We start from the raw sequence: 26,284 nt of genomic DNA, 5'->3' as shown, positions 1-26,284 counted from the left end.
AGATTTTTTTTTAGAAGAAAAAATAAAGAAATGGTGGTTGCTGAAAAACTGTAGATTAAATCTTACTCCATTACAGAGAGTAAAAGTTAGCTTGATTGCACTGCTGTAAGAACTTCCTAGGGGAAATTAAACTTGATAATCTCAAGGTGTTTCCCAGAAGATGCCATGCATTCAGTAATGTTCATTATAGTTTGCAGAATACCAAATACAATTTAAAGTGAAGACTCCTACGGTTTAATCAATATAGACATTCTAAATTGTTCACAGTATAAAGACCTGATTATGAAATAAAGATGTGGTTAAAAGGGAAGCCACAGTACTTCAGAGGAGGCTTTTTGTTGTTGCTTTTTCCTCTGTATAAACTGGTTTGTTCATAGCTACAGTGAATATTGACTGCCAAATCTCCCAAATAATTTTTGTAGAATCATCTGAGAGTGCTTCCTGTCTGTTGTCACTGAATGATTCTTATAGCCAGGTTAACAAATATGTTGGAGATTACTTTAGAACCTGTACAACAAGTAGCATAAATCATTAAGATGCTACAAACTATTACAAAACTGAATTGAAATATATCTTTGCAAGATCATGAGGAACATGAAGATTTCAATTACCAAAAAAAAAAAAAAAAAAAAAAAAAAAAAAAAAAAACCCAAAAAAAACAAAAAAAAAAAACAAAAACATATTAGCTGTCTGGTACCCATCCAAATTTTAAAGCAGAAACTATAAGAATATACAGTGTAAACTGAAATTGGTAAATGTTTGTTATCATCTGGTGTTATACTCACAGGACAAGCAGTAAAAGACTGAGATGACACATCAGTGGTTCAAAGCACAAAGAAAATGAATCTTCAATTTTGATTAAATGAGTCTGCAGCATCTGTGGCATCTTTAGATAAAAGAAGTTGCCAAATTGCTAATTGCAAAAATAATCCAGAGTAGCAGGTTTCAGTGCTGGTTAGGAAAAGCTGCCTAAACAAATGATTTCAGTTTCAGCCAAAGAGGACACTGACCCTCTCATACGTTCTGTTGCTTGGACAAAGATCAAGGGAGTAGGACTAAGAGAAGGACCTGGAATTTCAAACAAAATGTGACTGGAGACATTTTTTTTGAGTGAGCCAAGAATGGATTTATGGTTCTTTTCCATCTGGTGCTGGCTAGATGACATTTATTCAGCACAAAAGAGAGATGATGCCCCCTAATTTTATATGGGTACATATGTTTTCCCATTCCTTTGATATACACAGGCTATTCAAGCTTGAAGATTCAAACCACTTAATCAGCCAAGGGCCTATAAGATGGATATAAATGAAAGAAAAATTTTGGAGAGCACTTTGGAAAAGAAATTATGTTTCCGAGCCATTAGTTCTTTGAGGTTGCCGGGCTCTGGGGGCGGCTGAGCTGTGCAGTTGACCCTATTTCAAAAATAATATTGCTTTTTCTTTTTTTTTCTATGCAGTTTTCATTTTTCATAGTTTTCATTTGCTCTTCAGACCAGTGCCATTCTGTGTGCTGGAAATAAAAAGGGGCACTCCCTACAACTTCCTTCTTTTCCAGGAGAGTTTCTGCTGTAGTAACAAACGGGCTCCTCTAAGCACAGCTTCTGTGACACTGCTAGTCAGCATATGAGAACCTGATATAGACCTGATATAGAGTGAAATGAAGGAAAAAATTGATAGCTGATTGTACTTCTCAAAAGCTTTGAATTTTATTGAAGAGACAACTATCTCAACTCCCATGAATTCATTGCAGAAATATGAGCAGAATCATCTGTTCATTAGGTGGTAAAATAATTTGAAAATAATAATCCCTTTCAAAATAAACAGTATTTATTTGGATGTTTTTCCTTACTATGGTAAAAAGGTAATCCTATAAATTCATTTTTATTTTCTGCATCATTCATACTTTACACAGTCATTAAAAAAAATAATAATAAAAACGGATGAGAGAAAATATTCATTAAAAGTTTATTATATTTGAATGAAGTTGATATATTTCTTAATTGTTCTTTTCCTGTGACTCTGGATCAGAAAATTATGACTTTTACAACTAAAAGTTTGAGGCACTTTGGAAAAGGAAACATTAAATATTCTACTGAATTCTTACTAGAAAACATAGTTGGAACTGCAGGTCTTTTTTATTTTTATTTTTATTTTTTTCCCAAGAGAAAAAAAATTCTGCTAAACTCTAGTCTGGATTAAAAAAAAAAAAAAATAAAATGAAAACTACTAGTTGAATTTCAAGATCAGGAGGTAATGTTAGTTCTTGAATATTGAAATAAACAGTTTATCCACTAAATGGAGGTCACTTCATTTAGCAGAATTTAGCATGAAGGCAGACCAATACTTTCACTGCCAGTGTATGTAAACAGAGCTGAAATTTACATGATGTTCACACAATTTAATAAGAAAATTTTAAAACTATTAATTAAAAAGAAAAAAACACACACACACAAACCCTTTAAAAATATTATGGCAAAACTCATGAGAGAAAAAAACCACAAGACAATATCAGCCTTTTCCTTAACTCATTTTCCATGCACTGCTTCAGTAGCTCATTTGTAATTGGAACGTGATCTGAAAGCTCTCTAGAATTTATTGTAAAACAGATTAAAATTATGTGTGAGCCTTACTTCTCTACTTCATCACTTTTGTTCTGTTGCTGTTACATTTAGAATGTTATTTCAACATGCTCTCTTAGCAAATTAACTTCTTTCTTAAATACGTGTGAGATTATAAACAGTAATAGATTATTTAAAATCCAAACACAGTGAATTATACAGATACTTTGTCATGATTAGCTCTGACATGGTCTTAGAGACTTTACATAGATTTACTAAGTTAAGCAATCACTCTTTTTAATCACATTTAAATGCTCGCTAACTTAACAAGCAATATAAATGGAAGTTTCTTACTCAACCAGCATCTCAAAGTGGATTCCAAAGCTGCAAAACAATTCCAAGCTCATACATAAGAAACAGTTAAAAATCAGTAACAGAATTAATCTATTCAAAATATTTTTTTTTCCCATTTCCTTTCCAGATAAAGTTGTTGATACAATAAGTGTAAAATAAAGCATACAGTACCAGGATTTAGAAATCACAGGAATCTCAAATCTCTGCAATCTCTACCTTCATGTACTGTAAGAATTAGTTTAAATAATATTTATTTCAAGAGAAATTTCAGAGACTTTTAACCAGTTAGAAGTTCCAAGGTGAATATATATATATATTCATATATATATATATATATTTGGCCATTTAAAAATGAGATCTCCAGATACACTTTGACAAATTATCACAGTGCATGTTGAATTGTATTCTAATGTTCTGTGGATCTTTTAGAAGAGACTTATCAGGTTTGATAATCTCCTGTTATTGTTACAACAAATGCAGCAATATTTATTTTTAAGTCAAGTCAAAAGAATGTATCTGTAAGTATGTAGCTATATAATTATACATTCACATATACTTAAATATATTTAAATACAATCATATATGCAAGTTATAGTATAATCATCTTGCAAGAGTTTCACTGAAAGAGATAATTTAGCCATCATGTTTTTGACTCTTTCACCATAACACATCTCTACTAAAACTATGATTTGATTCTAAGTACATCTGATTGTTAGGAAGATGAATGTACAAATTATTCTTACTGAGCTTTCCTCTTCTTTATGGATATTGCCTGACCCAATTGTAACGATGTGCAGGTTCATTACACACTGACCACAAATGCAGGTCAAGTAGCACTGTGTATGAAGAACCTGTACTCTAATGGTCATGAAGTCTCCGAATTATGTTATTTTCACTGAATGAAAACAAATTACTTTCAAATGACCATATTGTTTCTTGTTATAAAAGAAGTCCTTGTGGCTAAATTTTCTTATCTCCTAAGAGAAAAACTGATAAGCCTGTTACTAGTCAAAAGTCAAAAGGTGGGTGCAGAGAAGTTAGAATTTTTTTCTTGGCAGTAAACTTGAGAGTTGAGACTAGAATAAAGACTTGTCATCCACAGCCTTGTAATCGGAGTGCTCTGAAATATACTTACAGAAATTAAAATATGGGTTAAGATTCACTGATCAAGATAAATGTCTAACACTTTAATTGTCCTGGGAAAATGCCATAGCTTTCCACTTGCTTTGTATATTAGCAGTCTACAACTGTTTTCAGCCTCAAACATTAATTAATACAAATGCAAAATCAGATGGGAACCTTTTCTGAGAATAAACAGTACTTAAAGCATATAGAAAATTCAAATCACTGCTGAGAAAATGCACTGAGACTTACACTGTCATCTTGAACTTTGAACTCCTCAGACATGTAGACCTGAAGGTTTAGCAAAACACATCCAATACTAACTTCTAAATAAAATAAATAGCTTGTATAATGTATCTTTCTGCAGCAAAAGGTGAAGGAAATGGGTCAATGACAAGCATACTGCGCACACACATATATCTCATAAAGACAGAAGTATTCCTTGTTAAACTGCAGAGTTAACTGGAAGTGATTTTACAAATAGCACTGGAGCAAGCATCTGGAAAACTGGTAATGCTCATGAAAAATGAAACCTGAAAACATACTGAACATTAACACTATCCTAGCAAAAAAACTGAGCTTCTTATTTCAGTACCTAATCATACAGGATCTATTTTTGACTTGCCCATAGAAGAGCACAGGAAAGTGCTCTTTGACACTGGGAGGCTTTTCCCATTTTCAAGGTGCATGAAAGAAAAAGTGGACAGGAGAGAACAGTCACAAAGCATTGAATTTCATATAAAGATTTAAAAAAAAAAAAAATCCTTGCCTTGCTGATAGTTATCAGTTCTAAAGTAAATGAACAACAAAAAAAGAAACATTTACACATTCACAGAAATGTTTGGTATATAACAAAACATGTTCCATGTAGGTTGAGTACTGCTCATTCTACCAATTTAACAAAGCCCATAAGTAAAAATAATAGATTCACTTACTATACTGGTAGGGAAGGGGGTGAAGAATTGTCTCAACTACTAGTAAGACACTGTTGCTATTGACATATTCAAATTAGTCTCTCTGCCAGTCCAGAATTTCAGGCACAAAAGGACCATTTTGAACAATTTGCCTGAATTAAAGTCCATAGAGTGCTACACAACTTGGACTAGATTAAAAACAGTACATTACTTTTCACAGGATCAGCACTGAGTGAAACCCAAACAAAAAATCCATATCTCCTGGTAAAAGGACAAGAGAGGGTAAAAGCACAAATGATCAGCTATTACAGGGGTGAGAGATAAGCAGTGGACAGCCCTAGCAGTCTGTGCTAAGATCTGCACTCCTCAACACATTTATAAATGACAGATTAAGGATAGCAGTGAGCCTTTTATTGCTTCTTGCACACAAGCTCTAAAGGCTGAAGTCAGACGCTAAGCTCAATGAAGCAAAAAAGGAGGTGATTCTCTACATAACAGCTGATGGTAAATCTTCACAAAGGATATTGTGCATACAGGAAATCCACATGAGCTGAAAAGATCAGGAAATTAGTTGTAGAAGACCACCATTATACTTATTTCTTTGGGGAACGTGTCATTTACATTTGTTATGAATATCAGGGTTAGTTACTACTGGAAAGGTGACACTGAGTTAAAATGACCTTTGGTGTAAATAATTACAGCTGCTGTTAGAAATATTAGTAATAAATGGAAAAATAAGAAACCAAGAGATTAGATTTGCCTCATACATTAGTAAAGAAAAAAAAAATAAATAATAATAATAAAAAAAAAATCCAGAAATCATTTTTTTGGGCCAACTAATAGCCACAGCTTGTTTCCACTGAGCTAAATTCTATCCCCAAAACAAGGAAGTTCTATCCCAAATGCCTACAGTGCCTGGTTGCTGGTCTATGCTAATCCACAGATTGTGGTCAGGCATTCAGTAGATGCTAATTAAGTTGCCATGAGCCAAAAATTGTCCAGTAATTAACGATTTAACAGTGTGAACAAGAGTGCTCACAGGCTGGTACAGATGCAGCCATTCTATCTAACAGTCCATCACTGTCAAAGGCATCTAGATTTAGGCCTTGGACCTTCACAGATTAGAAGAAGGCTGAACATGTAAGGATTAACCTATTAGTTGTCCAAGTTAAAACCTAAGGGGAAAAACAACCCACATCATTATTTTGTAGTGAGTGTAAACTAGGGCTTACAATTTATGATTGGCATACTGGATTTCAAAAACTGTCTTTCTAAATAAAATCAACTTTTCACTATATAAAACCATCAGTAGGACTAACAAATGATTCCAAACTGTAAAAAGCATCATTGCCGATCTAATTATGCCCTGCTTCTTGCAGCTCTGGGAAGTACAGAATAATCAGTGCACAGCAGGGACCAGCCATGAATCCTCCGTTCTTCACAGCCAGCCTCTGACAAGCTCTGGTAGACAGGGAGAGGACACTGAGTGCAACAGCACGTCACCAAGTCATCCTTCTCTGAAAGGGGCCATGATTTCAGGTAATTCTTTTTCCTTTATGCCCTTAGAGTAGAATAAGCCAGAAAAGCAGCTACAGGTGCAGCCCAGTAAGATGGCTGAAGGCAGGAAGAAGTCCAGAAGTTGAAATGACACAACAGATCTAAAACAGGAGGGATACAGCTGGATGAGCCAGCTGTGCACTGTGGTAGACATAGAGAATGAAATCAGGACGAGTTATGTAGAAGCTGTAGGAAAGAAGTCAATCAGGACATAAAAAGAAAGAACAGAGCATGAAAAGAAAGAGCAGAAGGGGGTCAGTAAGACAGAGTGCATGTGACAAAGAAATAGAAAGAATTAGATACAGAAGGAAGGGCACACATATCACAAGGAGTGAAGTAAGAGAAATGAGATACTATCTCTGGGGTAGAGGAAAGGAGACTTATATGGTCGAGAGACAATGAAGAAAAGAAAAATGATTGAGCAAAAATGAATTAGTAGAGTAGAAGTTTTACTTCTGCAGAAGAAGAAAGGCAAGAAAAGGCAGAGGGAAAAAAAAAGCAGAGCAATTAATAAAAGGAATGAGACAGTAGGGATGAAGGGAAGGACATGAAAGGGAAATAAAATGGCACAGGGCACACACATTGGAGGAAACAAGTGCTCTTTTTTCATACTACTTTATTTTAGGTTATCTTTCTAGCAATCATCCCACAGCTCCATGGATTTTTGGGGGGTAAAAAGGATGGGCTGGCAGTATAGTATTGCTGGGGGATTCATTAAAGATCTTTCCCTTTCTTGTACTGCTAGACATACACTTATTGAAATTACCTGAGATAGTGACTGGCACCTTTTCAGAAATGAGAATATCTGAGCTGGGAGAGGAAAATTTATTTAAAAAGAAAGAAAAAAATCATAGAGGGAAACAGATGTAAGGAAGGGACTGGTGTCAGTCTGTCAGAAGTTACTTGCAGCTTGTGAGCTTGTGAGCTCCTATAGATCACCAAACACTTAAATGACATGCAAAATAAAAAAGGGCTACGATTTGTCTTTCCTATTAACACAAGGTTAACGCAACCTGATTAAATAATTAAAACTATCCACATCCAAATTAAAAAGGCACCAATTTTAAGAATAATCTGTTCTAATTCCATATTCCTTAGATATTTTGTTGGAATTTTTAAGGTTTTCAAGAACTAAAAAGAGTAAAATGTCTACTCTTCCTGTTTACTTGGTTCTTTCTTTCACACTGGTCTGCCAAATAAGAGATAATTCTGCGAAAATAAAGGCAGCACATCAGAATGTTCTGTACCTTATTGTTAACCATTAGAATGATAGTTAAAACCACATGGAATATTTTGATAAAAAACATAGTTGAAAACTCTTATTAGCTTGGTCATCCATAACTGCCTGCTAGCATTCGTTAACAGTCATTTTTTATTCATTTCTGTGACAGTTTCTACCTGTCCATTTGTACGGTGGTTTTAGACTGCCCAGAACAAGGCCGCCAGATTGCTGTTTCATCCTGTATCACGTCCTGGATTTTTATTGGATTTCTTTTTTCCTTCAGCAAGCATTTGCTCTTGATGCTTAATTCAGAAGCTTCTCGCTTCTGTGCTGGGAATACAAATATGGAATTGGTTCTCCAATTAGCAAACATTTTCAGCTGCAAAACTATCAAATCAATACCGTATCCTCAGCAATAATTTTTGTTATGAAAGTGTGTGGTTTCTTTTTCCAAGAGCAGTCAATGCCCCTTTTTTTTGTTGTTGTTGTTGTTCTTCGTTTTTTGGCTAATTAACTGCCTCTCTGCCTTGTCCAAGATGTAGAGTTTAATTCCAAAATATAAGACTTTTGAAAGACTGTTCTCCAAAATCAAATGACTCATTCAAACAAACAAACAAATCTGTGCTGCCCTTTCATTTTTATAGTTTTCCTTTGCAAATAGAAAATCAAAAGAGAAGAAGTCATTACTCTGGTGGAATTACACTCTTCCATATTTTTCCATTTACTTTTACAAACTACCTGTAATGAAAGCAATAGATAATATCAATTATATTGATGCACTGTTACAGTGGTTATTTATAATTTCATAAAAACTCTATTAAGTCACGTTTGCCTCAGAAAACATTCCCATGAATTTAATAAAGCTTTAATTTTATTTATATATTTTATTTATTCCTTTAGTTATAGAATATCTTTTTAAATTGAATTTGAGGGTACTCCTTTGATAGTCTTGATGTACCAGCTGGCTGTTATCCTCATTCCAGAAATAGCACAATTTAGTATGAAAAGTAGTTAACCCTTTTGCTGGTGGTTTAATTAATATATATTTATCCCCATATATTTATATATTGTATATAATATATATAATAATAAACAATTATATTTATATATTATATATATAATAATATAAAATAATATATATTGATATATACTTATATCATTTTCTGTTTCCAAATCTGTTTGATTTAAATAAAGGAGCAAAATCTAAATTTTCTTTTTGGCTTTGTTCTAGCTCAAGATAGAATACACAGATTGATTATGGATTACTAAATGTGTGGCTACACCTAGAAATACAACTAACTCAGGGAATGGAAAACAGGCTGAAGTCTGGGAAAGTCACAGAGGGAATGGACACAGACAGATTGTTCTCTGTCTGCTGGTACCATACGAAAGAACTGCCCTAAGAGATCACACTGTTGGGTCAGCCAGCGTGCTTTTGGTAGGATGATCTTCTCCACAGTAACAAGCTGTGTTTGGAAAGAAGTATTTGCTTTTTTCAAGGATAAAAATTCCACTAACCCTAGTTTTTTTGAAGTACTATATAAGGTTTTGGGTGTTTTCCTCATTTTTTTACAATGAAGGAGAACAATTTGGTCAGATTTACAGTGGCTCGTAAGAATCCATCTTGGTGATGGATGGATTATATTTTCAAGTGCATTATATGGACAGTGCACTTAATTCTAATTAAAATGCTTGGTTTAAACATGGAACTTTAGATATTCCCATCAGGACTGATCTGCATCTTTTTACATATGAACATCTTTGTACATGTCACTTTTCATTTATTCCTAGAGGCTGAAAATTCATCCCTGATGCACCTCAGCCCTATTATCTAAAGGATACACAGAAATGTCCAGCACAATCTAAGAACTGCATACACTGTGTAGCAGAGGATTCAATAAATCTTCCTATTCTGTGTCCATTTGACCCTTATTAATAAGGTAAATTACTTTTTAGTTACTTTCTTCACCAACTCAGAAATATACGAACAGTCATGAAAACATACACTAGAGGATGGGGTAATGAAGATCTCATAATTGAACCATGTTGCTGGAAAAAGAATCTCAAATTATCTCAAAAAGCATAGCTGCAACATTCCTGTCATTTGAAAGAAATGTCCTTCCTCAAATCACAGAACTGCATTACAGTTAAATTATGCTGTGTTAACTGAACTGCAGGAGTAACTAATCAGCTGGAGATAAAAAACACATCATAAGAAACACACCGAAAAGATTTTAACCAAAATCATTGTGTGGTTAAAAGAACATACTGCTTTAACTTCCTTTAACTTCCAAAATAAATATGAATGTCTGTTTTAGCTGTAAGAACCTCAAACTATGTACAGTATTTTAGAACTAATTTCTCTATCATTAGTCACTCCACTTTCTATATTTGTTAACAGCCACCAATCAACATATCAGGTAATCGCAGTCCGTCATCATAATTATCATCACCATTCCATCACAAAACAAGCAACTTTATCTGATTTCTTTCCAGGAACACTTGAAGGGAATTATTTAATTCCCCATATGTATTTTACTGGAATAACAGCATTTAGAGAAAAATATGTACAAACTACAGAGCCATAATCAGCATTTTCTTAGATATCTGAATCCTTTTTTTTGCCTTTTTGTAAGAAGGTGATTAATGAATTGTTGACAGTAATAAAGAAGCAGACATCTTGCAGACATTATTATGGATCACATATAACTTGAAACACCAAGTCTGCCTCTGTAAAACATTTTATTTTTTATATTGTGCAAATCGATTGTAATTTGCTGCTGGCTTCTCTTCAAATACATTTCTTCAGTGCTGCCTTGGTAAATAATAAATCACACTAACTATTATTTCAAAATTGAGTGTTCCAATTTAGTTATGAATGGAGAAAGTAAAGATGCTTCAGGATATGAAATCCTCTAGCAGTTCACAGAAAAATAGCTTCTTAAGGGTAACCACATCAAAAATCATTAGAGACAGACTACACTGTACTAGCACGCATGCCTCTGTGACTGTAGCAAACCTAACAAAACACTGAGAAGATTATACTAAATCAATTATTTTATTCCCCTGCCCTTTAACCCCCCCTACCCCCCAAAATAAAACAAAGAAAAAAAGGTAATCTTCTCGTTGAACACCACTCAAAAATAAAGAAGACCAATACTTCTAGTCCTAGCTCTTTTTGTTGCTTTGAGTAGACAATTCTGTTAATTTTCCTATTATTCCTAAAGATCTCCGAGTCTGTCCAGAACAAATATCTGTGCATCTGGTTCTCAGAATGGACAGACAAACTATTGGAGGAACTCAGTCGCTTCTCCAGGCTCCATGTCCTAACTCCAAAAATCATTTCCTTCCAAAAATGTAAAATGCTGTAGTCCTGAGGAGGGAAATTTGCCTTAAGCCTTTTCTTCCTTCAGATACCCAGGTGTCTCAGAAAATTATCTGCCACAGTATTATATGATAATCAGGCATGCATATATGTGGCATGGCATACCCAACTATCCACATAATTTCAGAGTGTAAAAGCCTGATGGACCTATCAGGCTCATCCAATAGCCAATGACAACTTTTCTCACTGAGCTTTTTCCAGGAGAAGTGTGGAAAGAGCAACAGCAGAACAATCTAAAGTATTGTCTGTTACAACTCTCGTAACTGCTGCACTTGGACTGCTATTTAGTGATTCTATCAGATGTGGTACATCCTTACAAATTAAACTACATCTGCTTGAGCTTTTCCATTATTTCTTAAAAACTCCCAGTTCCTCTTTTATTCAAAATAAAGCTTCATGATATCTCAGCTTTCCAGTGGGATTTCAGAATCTCTCTGCTAATGCATCTCTAATGACATTCCAGGGTTGTATATTCTAGAATCTAATGGTCACACTAATCTACAGACTTTATTAAAAATAAATCATTGACTATAGTGAATCAGCAACTCAGCTCTATTATCAACACAGGCTGATAACTCCTTCTGCCCTATTACACAAACCATTTGTAACAGTATCATCAAGACAAAAACAACTTACACATTTTTCCTTGAGGTGGATTATACAGTTAAAAGATGGTCTCTGAAACATTCAGGAACCGAGGAAATGGCCACAAGTTGTATCAGATGAGGTTTAGACTGGACATAAGAAGGAACTTATTCTCCCAGAGAGTGGCCGGGCACTGGAATGGCCTGCCCAGGGAGGTGGTAGAGTCACCATCCCCGACAGTGTTCAAGAGGCATCTGGAAAAAGAGCTAGAAGATATGGTTTAGTGGTTTTATGTAGGTATGATAAAGGGAAGATGGTTGAACTAGATGATCTTGATCCTTTCCAACCTTGTGATTCTATGATTCAGATACGTACATATATATCTTCATCAAAGCTCCCGAAGTTACTCAATTAACTAAAGTTAGTTCAGTGTCAGTTGGCTCAAGAATTCCAAAGTCAGGACAATTTTGTACTTGCTTCATATAATAAAACATTTGAGTGACCATTATTTTACGTAAAATGGGGGTAAAAATGATATCACAGTTTTGACAAAACGTATTCAGTATATTACTTGAAGAGACAGTAACTAATTATTATAAACTGAGATTTCATTATAGTTATTTCAAACTGGTAAAGAAAACCAGTATTCCAAAATCATCTATGAAAGCTTTGCATGGAGTATGAAAACTTGCAATAGAACTGTTTACAGAGTGCGACTGCCAAATCACTACTTTCAAAGGCCTTGCAGTGATAAGTTTAGACAAACAACCGCTTTCATTTTTTTAATTTATTTTTATTTTTTTTAGAATAGAGTTTCAGGACTGTTACTGGAGTCCTTCACTCACATCTAACCACATACCTCAAGGCATTCTGCTACTAGAGGGTTACAGAAAAACATATCTCCATAAAACAAGGAATAATGTAAGTCATACTACATGCTTACTCATCCATTATCCTTTTTATCCAAACAGGAACATATTCCTGATCTGTTTCTGTGTTCACCTTTACCTTTTTCCTATGTTGAGGAAAGCTGTTAATGAGAACTTCATCCTATTAAAGCTTTGTTTTCACTTTAGTAACATTAAAGAGTAAAATATGGAAACAGCAGGGGAGGGGAAAGAGACTACAGGTCTATTTCATAATGGCTAGTCTGCGATCTGTGGTGCTCCTGACATATATTAAGAAGATCCCTTGGAGAATTCTGTCTCCATTCATTATATCCTGAAAGAGTCTGGTTTCACTGACCTTGCTCTCAGTACAGTGCCTTATGTCCCACTGATTTAAGGAGTTTTATATAATGAGTTGTTGAAAAGGGGTGAAATTAGCCCAGAGAGCCATCATATATAAAATGTACTTTGCTCAACACTAATTAGTTTATTTGATTTTCATCTGGTAGGTCTTGTCTCCAAGGTACAGAAAATGAATTTGTTTTCAGATGCAATAACATCAGACACTTAAGTTCTTTAGTTTCATATCCTGTTCAGGGGAGTAGTGGGGGAAGCCATGATGATGTTGACGATTTTGTTTAAAAAAAATAAAAAAAAATAAAAAAATCATATATCAGCAAATAGATGATTATAAATTTTTTTGTCAGATTTAAATATGCATACATTTCATTATTATTGGAGGCAGGAGAAATAAATTATAAATTAGACTTTTTGATAATTGAAGATTAGTATTAGTCTACTTTCAATCAAAAATTTGAGCATTTGAATATTGAGCAGTTGAACACAGAAGCTCGTTGACATAGCCTCCAAGACAATATACCAAAATAGATACAGTGATGAAGCGGAGGATGCTTTTCAGCCAATGAATTTACTGCTTGTCAGATTTGTATGCATGTTCGAATGTGAGGGTAATGAAATAACATTATAGATTTCAGAACCAGGGCAGCTGTTATTCAGATAAGGTTATAAGCAAATATGTTTTAGAGTGAGTGTCTGTGGAAGTAATATAATCCAATACCCACATCTTCTCAGGAGTTTAACTGTTTTCTGCAATGTTTAAATGTCTTCAGAAACGGAGTTTGGGATCAAATACCTCTACACCTTGAGCACATACACAAAACTAAGATCAAAAGGCTGTTTGTGGGTAGTTTAGCTCAAGCTTATATAGATTCGAATTTTATTCCCAGTCTCACAGCTCCTTCACATCTTAGTCACAGTAGTAAACAAAAGATGCACTGAGTTGTCAGATTCCTGTGAGACATTCAGGTCACATCCCAAGATAAATACACTACGTAGTGCAGAGTGCTGCACTTGGGTCAAGGCAATCCCAAATATTTATACAAATGGGAGGACAGTCTCCTTAAGAGCAGCCCCGTGGAGAAGGAGTTGGGGGTTCTGGTGGACAAGAAGCTGGACATGAGCCAGCAGTGCATGCTTGCAGTCCAGAAGGCCAACTGTGTTCTGGGCTGCATTAAAAAAAGGGGTGGCCAGCAGGGAGAGGGAGGTGATTGTCCTCCTCAGCTCTTGTGAGGTCCCATCTGGAGCACTGCGTCCAAGCATGGGGCCCCCAGTACAGGAACAACGTGGAGCTCTTAAAGTGGGTCCAGAGGAGGTCACTAATAGAATCATAGAATCACAAGGAGGTTGGAGAGGACCTACAAGATCTGGTCCAACCTGCACATAGCAGGGCAGTGGAAACTAGATGAGCACTGTGGTCCTTTTCAGCCCAGGACATTCTATAATTCTGTGATTCACTGAGGCCAGACAATGCAGCAAATAAAAACAGATTGACCTCATTGATTTAGGACTCCGTGCATTTCCAAAGCAAAGCAGATAAACTTTTAAAAACATCTAACTGTGACACAGATTTTAAATGATTAAAATTAAATAATAATTTAGAATTTTGAAACATATTTGGCTGCAATATGATACAGTGGGTTAAAGCTAACCCTACTTTCAAGTGCTAATGTTCATCAACAGGATGAAATGTTCCCACTGTAGTTTTGTGGGAGACAAGAGCTACTGCTCAAAAATCCTTCAGATGTATCAATAATAAGACTAGTAGTGCAGAATTGGCAACACATTGCTCTACAATCTACATCAAACCCTCTGCAACCAGCATTACCACACTAATCAACACAAATCTAGAATGCAGTACATGGAGAGGAGGGGATAATATCTTGAACTGTTTCCATTCACACTGTGTACAAACTGAGCAAGGAGGACAGGAATGGTGTTTCTGAAAGAAACAGGGCAGTATCTAGCATTGGATCTGATGGAAATTCTCCAGTTGCAAATGTAAACTAAAAAGGGTTGTTAAAATATGAAAGATAAAAGTGACCTTTGGTTATTGGGGTTTGCAAGTTTAGCTTTCTTTTCTCTCAAATCAGAAAGAAAGGATGTGGAGCAATTCAAATGAAATGTGTAGGCAGCAGAGATTAAATTGAAATGAATAGCTCAGCTATGATAGAATTAAAAGTATGTTCTATAGAGCTACTGAAGATATTTAATCCATTATCATTTTATTCTTCGAAGGCAGTCTTTTAGCTTATTCTCAAAGGGCTGAGCTTGTGACCAGTATATTCAAAGCAAAGACCAGATATGCCCTGAAGAGTATTTAAGTTGTGGGATAATTTTTCTATGGAACACAAGTAAATATGCAAAGTGGAGCAGACACATTCTGGGAATAATTATGGCCTTCAGTATATTAAGTTATTCAGCATTAGGCTATTCAGCAGTAATTATACTACCCCTGGGCAAGGATGATTTAGTACTGTGTACTGGTGAAAGCCACATAATTAAGAAAGAATGGAATCTGGCTACTACTTAGCACACCTTTCCAAATGCTCATTTGATCCAGTTGGCAACAGCCACAATGGACTGCATACTATGGGGAGGTTAGCAATGTGTCTTGTGTTACATTCTATTTAATGCAACAGCATTTAGCACTCTGCAGCTGGAAGGTTAAACTCTTTCCCCATTTAACTGTTTAAGCCAACCAGCTTAAGCACAGTTGCCCATGACTAATTAGAAGCTGCATGTGGTCTGCTGGGCCACCCTCTGTTGTTAATGTTTAATGCACATTTTGTACAGTTTATTTTGAAATAGGCAGACAAAAAGCATAGTTCCAAAAATAATCTGTGTTTCCTAATGTACTTGAATTGAAAAATAATAATAATAATAATAATAAAAAAAGAACAAAGAAAAAAAAAAAGGAAAGGTTTACATTGTATTGTATATTAACGACTGTTGCGAACACTGAGTTATTGATAAAAAGGAGGAAAAGGAGGATGGATTGAGCAACATCACAAAACAATTAAGACTCTGCCCTATTCTTTCTGCACTTCCTCTAGAACAGAAAGTAGGCTTAAACAGGCAGGAATCTGTTCCATAAGAATTAAAAAGTACCACAGTATAAGCAGTCAACTTAGTCCTGTCTGAATTGCTGAGTTAATGCATATCTCAGAGCCTGTGCACAGTAATAACACTGCAGCTTCTGGTTTGTCCCTCTGCTTCAGTTTGCAATGAGTGCACCTCATAAGAACATGGGATTTGAAGGCACATAACACAGGCAATATTCTAAAACATCATACTTCAGTATCTTTGCTATGGCAGAAATTATTCCTTGAAGCCTTATATCCACACATGGAAGATTATCAGTAAACATCTGACAGAGATAGCAAAATCTGGAATGCCTCCAGCATCTGAATCTGGCTTTCTGCCTCGGTTACTTGGCTTGCTCCCTGACAGATCCCATGACTTCCTTCACAAACAGCAGCAGTGGCAGTTTGGAAACAGCCTCTAGGGAAGGTCATGGGTGGATTGGCTTGGTTCCTCAATATCATTTGTCTTTCTTGAAATTAATTTTGAAGAAGCCACTCAGCATTGTTTAAGAATAAGATTATGTATTAGCAATAGCCATTCATTTTCCTGCTTAGTACAAGGTAACAAAATAAAACATCCAAAGGCTAGGATCTATGTCACTCTAGGGAAATGTCCTAACCAATTTGATTTTTTTTTCATCATTTCACAGTTACTATGCTTGAAAGAGACATCAGTGATAATCTACAGCACAATAGAGAGAAAAAAAAAATGGATTTAAGAAACATAGGAAATCTTAACATACCTTGCTTCTTTTTCTTAAAAGAAAATTCAGTAAAATGTTAATTTCAATTTTGTTTACATTCCTTTGCTACTTTCTTCTTAGAACTCACTAAATCCTTCAAGAAGGGTTGACACTGCTATTATTTTTCTCACATCTTTCTTTTTCACAGCAAAATACCTGGTGACTTTCATTTGAAAAAAGACTTAAAAAAAAGACTAAAAGTCAAAAACTTCAATGAAATTCATCAAAGTTAGGTCTAATCTGAATTCTATGTATATCACCAATTCTATAGGCCTCCAGATATCACCTATTATGATTCATTTAGGTAACAAGATCCACTTGTTCTGTCTAATTCAGAGAACTGAACCAGAAAAGGTATAATGGTATTGAAACATCCAAAGATTCTTATGTCAAAGCAGAACCTGCATGGACAAGATATCCGTGTTCATTGCAGGGGAGTTGGACATGGTGATATTCAAAGGTCCCTTCCAACTCTAAGGATTCTATGAGTGTATGATTCTATACCACGGTCAATGCAGCTTCTGTTGTAAAGGCAAAGACACTGTACTTCAGTTTGGTCTCTACCACTCATGTCCAGAACAAATAGAAAAGCATCATGTGTTGATTGAGAAAGTCAGAAGTCACTTAAGGACACTAACTCTGTGCAGTGAGCAAAATAACTGAGGCCTGGAATCTTTCATCATTCACTGAATTTCACTAATGAGATAAAAATCATGCTCACATTTTAAGCTAGCTAAAAGCTAACAGTATAAGATATTGAAAGTTGCCAGAATTCAGATCTGTTATCACTAATACAGATAAGATTTCTGCCTCTGGGTGATGAGCCATCATTCCTTTATACAAAGAAGTTCAGCATCAGTTCACACACCTAGGCTCAACATTTTGATATTTTTCTAAGTCTGTACATGCTTCGAGACAAGCAGCCACAACAAACATCTGTTAATTTGATAAGGCTCGAGGAGAAAAAAAAGACAGCTGTTTACAGTATAGAGGCAATCTCAAAACCAAGATAAAGATTCAATCTGAAATAGGGAAAAGCAGAAGTATTTTCAGCACATGCATTAGCAGTGGCTTTCCTGCTTTAGTGTGTACTTTGATCTAGCTCTCTTCTCATTCTCATTCTTAGCTCAGAGGCTAATGATACTTGTTGCTAAGTCACATCAGTGAAATGCTACAAAAGGACAAATTCCATTTAAACGAATGAGACTATTTTGGCATACACTATTTTTGTGCATGTTCCAAGGAATTCTGATATGCTAACTTAAATTAAAGCTTATTCCTGGACTTTTTAGCAAGACACATTGCCCTGGGAGCCTGCGCTGTAAGTAACACTTCATGTCATGCTCCTTTCTCTTTTGGAGAACAATGAGCTTAGATGCTTAGAAGGAATTTTAAAAACTCAAAGAGTAAACAACATACACAAAACATGAGGATATGCCATACAGAGTGATGCTATGCATTCAGATATCAGATGTAATCAATATGTATTATCTATAGGCTGGAATTTAATAAACATATCCTTGAAGACCCTTGCAATAGTTTCCACATTGAAGATGAGTGGAACAGAGCTGGGATAAGAACAGGAAGAAATCAGAGGTGTGGACTTCCACAAAGCCTCAGTGCTGCAGGTATACTTGATATAAAACATCACTGTCACTGAAAGGAAAGAAGGCAACAGATATATGGTGAGGCAGCAGGTATTTCTGCCTGGCACGCAGCAAAATATTATTATGGCTATATTACTTCTTGAGAGAAGCAACTGAAAAACAGAAAGGTTAAAGTGATGCAAGAATTGGCCCTTTCTTGCCAGAGCCTGCCCAGATGGAAGATTGTCAATTGTGCATTCAGTGAACAAAAGCGGCAGGGATATATTCAATCTTCATCAAGCTTCATGGAGAAACTTCTCTGAAAACTTCACATTCTTATTCTAATCAACATGAACTAAAGTATTTCCTGAAATCTCAGTAGACACAGTCTAAATTAAGTGTTCCCTAAGAAAAAAACAGAAGTATCCAGCTAGCTGAATTTGTAGTGGCTTTAAACTATAACTGTGACTACCAAATTTGAATGCTCGATTATGTTTGGTTCACAACAGAAACTGAAGAATATTCTACTGTGGAGAGAGAAAGAAAGAGAAAGAGTTGTAAATATTAAAGATAGAAGAATAAAAGTCTTTTGAAGGGGAATTGAGCTCTTGCCTACTGCTTAAGAAAAAAGCACTATAAAGCAGCTATTGATTTTTCATTCAACAGCACTGAATGTTTTATTGAAAAGCAGCATTGCTCAGTAATTTGAATTTTCAATTAAAGTAGCATGTTCCTTGGACACATTTACTGCTGCACTTCAGTGACATTTATTTGACTTTTAAAATCCCTCTACTATTGTATTTGTGTTTGTATAGATCAAACTACCGATACAGAAAGTGTTAGGATTATAACACTGCTGATTACAGATACATGTTTGGAAGGCTCCACGGACAACCTAACGACTTTATTTAAGGGTAGGACAAGTGTAGTCAGTCACAGTTGAACTAAAATATGCCACTATGAGATGAATTAGGAAGTTCAGTATGTCACCTTAGAAATACTTACACTTGCCTTGTCTGTATAGACACTTTATAGTTGTAGCAAAGTTGAACTAGTTATTCAAACTACCTAAGTTATGTTTACATTCCATATGATTGGGAGAACCTTGTGAAATTCAGAAATAGCAAATTGATAACTATCCACATATACAGAAATTTCAATTGTAAATAAGGACAAAATATTTCTGGACTATAAATAGACAATGCTGGCTCTTACTGCATTTTCTCTTGTTCTAACTGAAGTCTTAATAGTCTAAATAATTATTAGCCCAGTTTTAATGATACTAGCACCTATTTCTCAAAATATAGAAGGCTAAAATATCTACTCAAATTTTCTAAAGTCAATGCTTTTACAACGTGTTATCCTTACTTATACCTACATTCTCTTTCTCCTCATCTCTAGGTCCATTTGGGTAATTTTTATATGCTTTCTCACGTGCTCATTCTTTGCTGGCTTGCAAGTATATGTTACATCAAATGTATTATATATGGTGTGTTTTCATATATTAGACATTCTTCTTTCTTCTCCTTGTTACCTATCCCTAAAACTGGTTTCACACATGTCCAAGGCCTGATTCCTTTACCAGCAATCATCCACTGCTGCATTATTTTTAGCTCTCGAGCTTTTGATATCATCCCGTGCTTGCAGATTCAAAGACCCTGCTGTTATCTCCATCCTATACTCTTCTATGCTGCATTTTTATTCCAGGGTCATTGGTAGTTCACTCTGCACAGCAAAACTACCTGTTATTCCTCCCTATGAGTTACAGAAATATACATATGTTGCTCTGAAAGTAATGTCTCCTATTTATTTCCATGGAAACTACAAAAAGTAAAAAGAGCACAGTAACACTATTTTATAGAGTAAATGCTCATAAATGCTCAGCTACAAAACACTGTTTTTCAACATAGTCACCACCACTACCTATGCATTTTCACCATCGATGAACAGCATGCTGGGCTTATGAAAATCTACACCAGTGGATGTGACCTACTGTCGCTGTTGCCACTACTGAAATGCACCATCCATCTTCTCACTGTGCTCACATCCACTGTTTGGTCTTCAGAAACATTCAGCAAGTAGTGATGCATGTAAATAGGTGCCATTCTTTTTCTACAAAGAAGAAATAAATTCCACTCCCTTGATTCATGCACACTACTATGTCAGGCATCGCTTTGTCAGACTGCCTCTCTGCTGCCATCTGCTGCACAGCAAAATGTAATGGAATACTTGTGGGAACATTCAGCCTCTACTGCCATACCATCCATCTCTGATGTCATAAGCAAACATAATAAAATAGAAGGCCTTGCTTTCAGAGCGGCTATACACAACAATATGTGTATATATATTCATGTTCATATATGCGTAACATATCTGGCAATAATAAGACAGCTAAAACAAAGTAGGTAGTAGCGTCTGTTTGGCAGATAACTGTTGTTCAAGCTAATTAAGTGAACAAAGAGGTCACACAAGTCAAGATCATACCAAACAAAGCCTGAAAGGTAGTAAGGACATTGCTGTTAGCTCAACACAGTCTGTGGCCTGCTCCAGGTAATAGCAATACCATATTTAGAGGGCTACAAGGATACAAAAGCATGATTTCACATAAATGATGCAAGAAAAAAAAATGACAGTGGATTAACAATACCTTCAACAGCTCCTGATTTGCTTCAACAATCTTTCTGCTGCTGTGGATGAAGCAGATTTTGGCATGAATTCAATACTTTCTGCATAAACTCAAAGTAGCATTCAGACATTAGTCTTTTCGACAATCCTACTCTTTCCCACTGTTTTATAACTAGTTTCCCAACCTTCACTCTCTTTTGGTAGGATTTAATGTAGGATTATACATCACTTATGGCTGTTTCTGCTGTAATAATGTAATAGTTTTCAAACAAATCTGGCAGAGGCATGAATGGAGAAAGTAGATAAAACTTTTCTCAGTTACTTTTGGCAAGAGCTAACACTTAATCCTGATGTGTCATAACAATAAGAGTAGTTGGCTAAATTGGCACTCCTTGGAAACCTCAATCCATTGTCTTGCAGTGGGAAGTAGTTGGCTTGCCCCACCTTACTGCTATTCCTTTTCTTTAGCTGTTCAGCATCACTTTAGGTGTGATACTTGTGCTATAGCCTTGTGCTTCCCTTTACCTCAATTCAGGGACCTGTCTGGACCCCGGTGGCTGAAGTTGCCCACACAGCACATCGCTAGGGAAAGCACAGCACAAATGCTGGCCACAGTTATCACTGTAAAAAACAACAAAATATACTGAGAAGCCGCAAAAGCATCAAGTGACAAAGTGTGCATGTAGGGTATGGAAATGATGGTACTTACCTACTCACAAATAACAGAGGCCACTAAGGCTGCTTCACACAGATTATTCTCTTGACCAATCTAGATTCATCCTAGACAAATATCTTCTTCTAACCCTTTAAGCATTTGGCATTGCCATGTCAGACAGACAAATGGCTTCTTGGCAGACAGGAGGAGATCCTCAGTCTCTTCCCAAGGCTCTGAGCCAGCCCAATACATTACACCACTTAAGGTACCTTGTTTCTTAACACGACCCTTTAATAAGGATGGACAGTACAGATGTACTTAGTGAAGTGCTCCCAGCCCTGCTATCATCTGACGGATATTTCCTGTTAGAGCTAATGAGGTTCTGCTCCCACTTAATCTCTAGATATGGCATAGTTAGCACTTTTTAGTTTGCTTAATGACATGCTATTAATAAAGACATGACCTGAACAGTTACTTGCATTTATTGTCTTTCTTTTTTTGTCCACTTTTATAATTATGTCGAGGCAATTTAATTTTTTAAGATCATAAACTATTGTTTTGTTTGATAAGTTGTATATAATCATGCTACGTTCTCATGAAAGCATTCACCAAGGTCAATGTACAAAGTTAGTAATTTATCTGAAACATTCATCATGATATTGCTTTGCTACTTCTTCAAGGTATTCCTTATTACTACTGCCTTATTGACAGAACAGTATGCGAACCCACTCTAAGGAGGGGTGAGACCTCTGTAATTGCCTGCTTTTTTCAAGGAGTTTCTAATGATTAAACTACGCTTAACTGTAACTGTCGAACAGTTAATATGCTGAACAGTAACAGTTCAGCATCTTCAGTTTTTTTTTCTAAAGAGTAATAGCCCTAACAAAATTTAGAGCAACTGACACCTTTATCCAAGCAAACTGTAATTGGCATAAGTAGAAGTTTTTTGATGGAGGTAAGGAAACCATAGTATAATTCTCTGATCAAAATCATTACGAGACAATCTTGGTCCAAATGAGATTTTCAGTGTGTGTGCGTACGTTTGTTTAAGGCACAAACATTAAACAGTAGAGAATTAACTTCTACATCATTATTGTAAATTGAAAATAAACAAGCAAACAAATGTTAATTACCTTTAATTCTCAAAACAAGAAACCTTGTTTATGTGAGTGAAATAAGAGTGAATTGAATTTTAATGGGATTTGTGTGTTTTCTCTCTTTAGGCTTGATTTGATTCTATCATTTTCCAAATATGGGTTCTTAGTTTTGCTTTTACATGACATCAAATTGCCCAAAAGCTACTGCAGTTCTCTGTTTACAGAGATCTGTCTATAAATCTGTTACTTATTTTAAAGCATGTATTACAAAAGAGCCAAATATCTAAATTGTAATGGCATATGTGTTACTCTTTGTAGATATCAGCCATTTTTGATAGTGACTATTTTTGAAAGTGCACTCTGCCCTAATTTCCAGGCTTTTGATAGCAGTTGGTAGTCCTGTCCCCAGCATCACCTCCTAAAGGATATAGCCAGCATCCAAATAACAGATGGAGTCTGAACTACTGGTCACAGCCTGAGTGGTTCAGCAGTTTTCCATCTGCATTATCCACACATGAAACATATTTGGAAAAAAAAAAAAAATTAGATAGATAGATAGACAGATAGATAGATAGATATTTACAACCATTTTTCATCCTCCATACAAAACTTCTGTTGTTTTTTACTGTTTTGAAGTCAAGGAGGAAATACAGCATTCAAACGTATAAACGCAAACCAAAGAAGAAAATAAAAGTTAGTTAACAGAATGCAGTCAAGCTTAAGAAAACTTAGGAATTATATGCATGCTCTATGCTTACAAATGATCTTAATTAGCACCTAATTACAATTTAGTTCAGCTAATCAGATGATCAACTGCATTGATTTTTATCAGCTGATTAACCCTAATGTAAAGTACTATGACAATTTACAAAACTGCAATAGAAAATTCAAGTTACTTTCAAGTACTTTGTTCTCAGGAAAAAAAAAAAAAAAAAAAAAAAAAAAAGATGGCATATAATAGCATGGTTTGACCCACATACATTCTAGTCTGAATTTGGGAGTGCAAAGAGCTTCATTAATTTTCTGCTTTAAATAAATTAACACTTTCAAAGATTTTAAATGGAGTTCTACAAATGTATGATGGGAGCTATTTCAAAACAGATCTTGAACCATTGCTGCATAAAACTATAATGATTACAAATGACGAATGACTGATGACAATGACAAATGAGGACATATATGGAGCTCTGAATTTCTGTATGTCACAGCTGAACACTTCTCATCCTGATAAATTATCTCTTCATCAACTTTAATGCTGTGAATATTTGAGAACAAGAAGTGAACCTAGCCTGAAGTTTACCTTTCTGAAGAACTATGGGTTTTACAACATTCTTTGATTACTTTTCTGGCTTGAAAGTTAAAGTCAAGCCAAAGAAATTCACTAATAAGTATGCAAAGAGTCGAAATAGACAGTAATGATTAAAATTTTACCCTTGGGGAGAGTAGTACCAGGACATCGCTCAGTGCAATCAGGAGTCTCTTCTTTGTACGTATATGGACAATTAATATAAGGGCCTTGAATTTGTTTGAAAGAAATTGTATTGATAGGGACTACCTCAAAGGCTTTTCTAAATTACACACATATGCACATACACACACATACATACAAATATGTATGTATGAAGTAAGACGTAATCTCCCTTTGATGTTCACTTTTATCTCCTTATAACACTAGTGTGTTTTTACCTGAAAGGTGGTCACTGAAAAAAATAACAATTCATTACTTCTTTGGAGCCATAAGAAAATAGAAATTAATGCTGTTGGTGTTCAGATCTGACTACTGACCCTAATCTAATCCTGATTTGTCTTGTATACTTACATTACACTCTCTTGGAATGAAAATACTGATACTGAGCATGCAGAATGGAATACATCAAAACACTGTAATCCTCCTTTAAATTCCACATTTGTTTACAACTTCACTTGCAAGACAGCTGAATCAAACCCAAATACAGATTTCCTTACCTCCTTGTCAATTGCTTATCCTTTCTGCCTGTCTCCAAAGTCCACAAACAAATGCAATAGGGCTGTCACTGCATACGAAATGTTAAGGAAAAAGAAAGTGCTTTAAACTTCAGGAAAAAAAAAAAAAAGAAGTCTCTCTAAAAATAAAGTTATTCAGATACCTATTAGAAGAACATGGCCAGATGCAATGCGCTCTTGCTTTTCAAACAACAAAATAAATTTTAAAATTGGAAAATACAGATAATTTAATAATTTTTCAAAGTGGCAACAACTAAATTCTTAAAAAATGAAAATCTGCTTTCAGTAACTGAATAGATTTTAGTTTAGATGCATCAACATGTCATCTTGCTGTTTTGATATACTCTTATTTTCCTACTTTTGTGGTTACGCCTTCTCTAATACCTTGTGGAAATCACAATTTGTGCCATTGATTTACCTTTCAGTCTCTGTGACTGATCTCTCATCCAAATGCAACTCTTTCCTTTTTCATCACCTTGTCTTTGATTCACTATAACAGAATGGAAATATGCAAAAAAAAAAATAAAAATAAAAAAAATAAAAAAAATATATATATATATATATATATTCAGAAATCAAAATGCTAGATATTACATACATTTCTGAAGCACAGGAACAAGGTAAACTGCAGTAGCAAGGTAAGTATGCTTCGTTTCTCATTGCCTCATTTTACACAAAAAACATAAGATATGAAAAGTAAATTAGGATTCTGCATCAACTGGCCTAACATCCTCAGTGTTTGTGATTTTAGGAATTGACCCTCACTAGTCATTTTGGTTGTCTGGTTATAAAACTGAGGAATAATCATCTTAATACCTACATAATAGCAAGAATTAGAGTTTTGAAACAGGTTAAATGTGAAATACTAAATATAATATTCGTTTTACCATTCTATTAGAAAAGCTGATTTTTGGAAAATGTTCTCTAATATTCCACTGGAAAAATGTGCATAACATATTACTATAGATACATGAAGATTTAGATCAAATCAATCTGTATATTGCAGTCATGCCTTTTTTGAAAGTGAGGTTAGTTTCAAAAACCTACATTGATCTTAGGACTTCATAATCAAATGCATTGACCGGCATGGGAATAAAGACAAACTGCTTTGAAAGGCCTTTGCTTTATCTTCCCAAGGGCACTAGAAGAAACTGTATGAGGGGAAGCAGTCTGACTTGATCTTTATTTCCAAGTAAAGTTCATAACAAAGATATTAGATACAAAAGCCACTTGTACCTTGCTGTGTGCTGACAAAGAATTTACTTAAAGTTATAAAAAGAAAAAAAGAAGGAAAAATAGAAGCAATAACTTTTATGTATCTGTAGGAAACAGTAATGTGACAGCAAAGTCTGCATTTTTTGAATGTTAGGTGTTTGCTGTAATACTGGTTCTACAGATAGTTGACGATTTGGGGGCATTACCATCTATCAGCGGCAGATTCTTACCAGAATGGTCGCTGGACTTTATCCTGCTACTCAACTTCTCTTTATTCAGAGTCTATCAATCCTCATGACTGTAAACCCAATTTACCCTTAAAAAGTTGCACACAATTACTTCTGCAAAGTTTTA

The 26,284-nt window shown here is 35.2% G+C and overlaps 1 long non-coding RNA gene across 1 annotated transcript in view; it reads right to left on the bottom strand.

The window, feature by feature from the left end:
- The window catches only part of LOC107312659, a 41,498-nt gene that overhangs the window by 5,762 nt on the left and 9,452 nt on the right, over nt 1-26,284 (bottom strand). Inside the window, exons 3-4 of the long non-coding RNA XR_004307118.1 lie at nt 25,134-25,205; nt 24,698-24,765 (exon numbers count right to left, since the gene is read on the bottom strand). This is a non-coding gene — a long non-coding RNA (uncharacterized LOC107312659). The remainder of the gene's footprint in view (nt 1-24,697; nt 24,766-25,133; nt 25,206-26,284) is intronic.

This window comes from Coturnix japonica, chromosome 4, assembly GCF_001577835.2.
Source record: "Coturnix japonica isolate 7356 chromosome 4, Coturnix japonica 2.1, whole genome shotgun sequence".
Taxonomy (NCBI): domain Eukaryota; kingdom Metazoa; phylum Chordata; class Aves; order Galliformes; family Phasianidae; genus Coturnix; species Coturnix japonica.
This window is presented reverse-complemented; position numbering and strand designations above follow the sequence as displayed.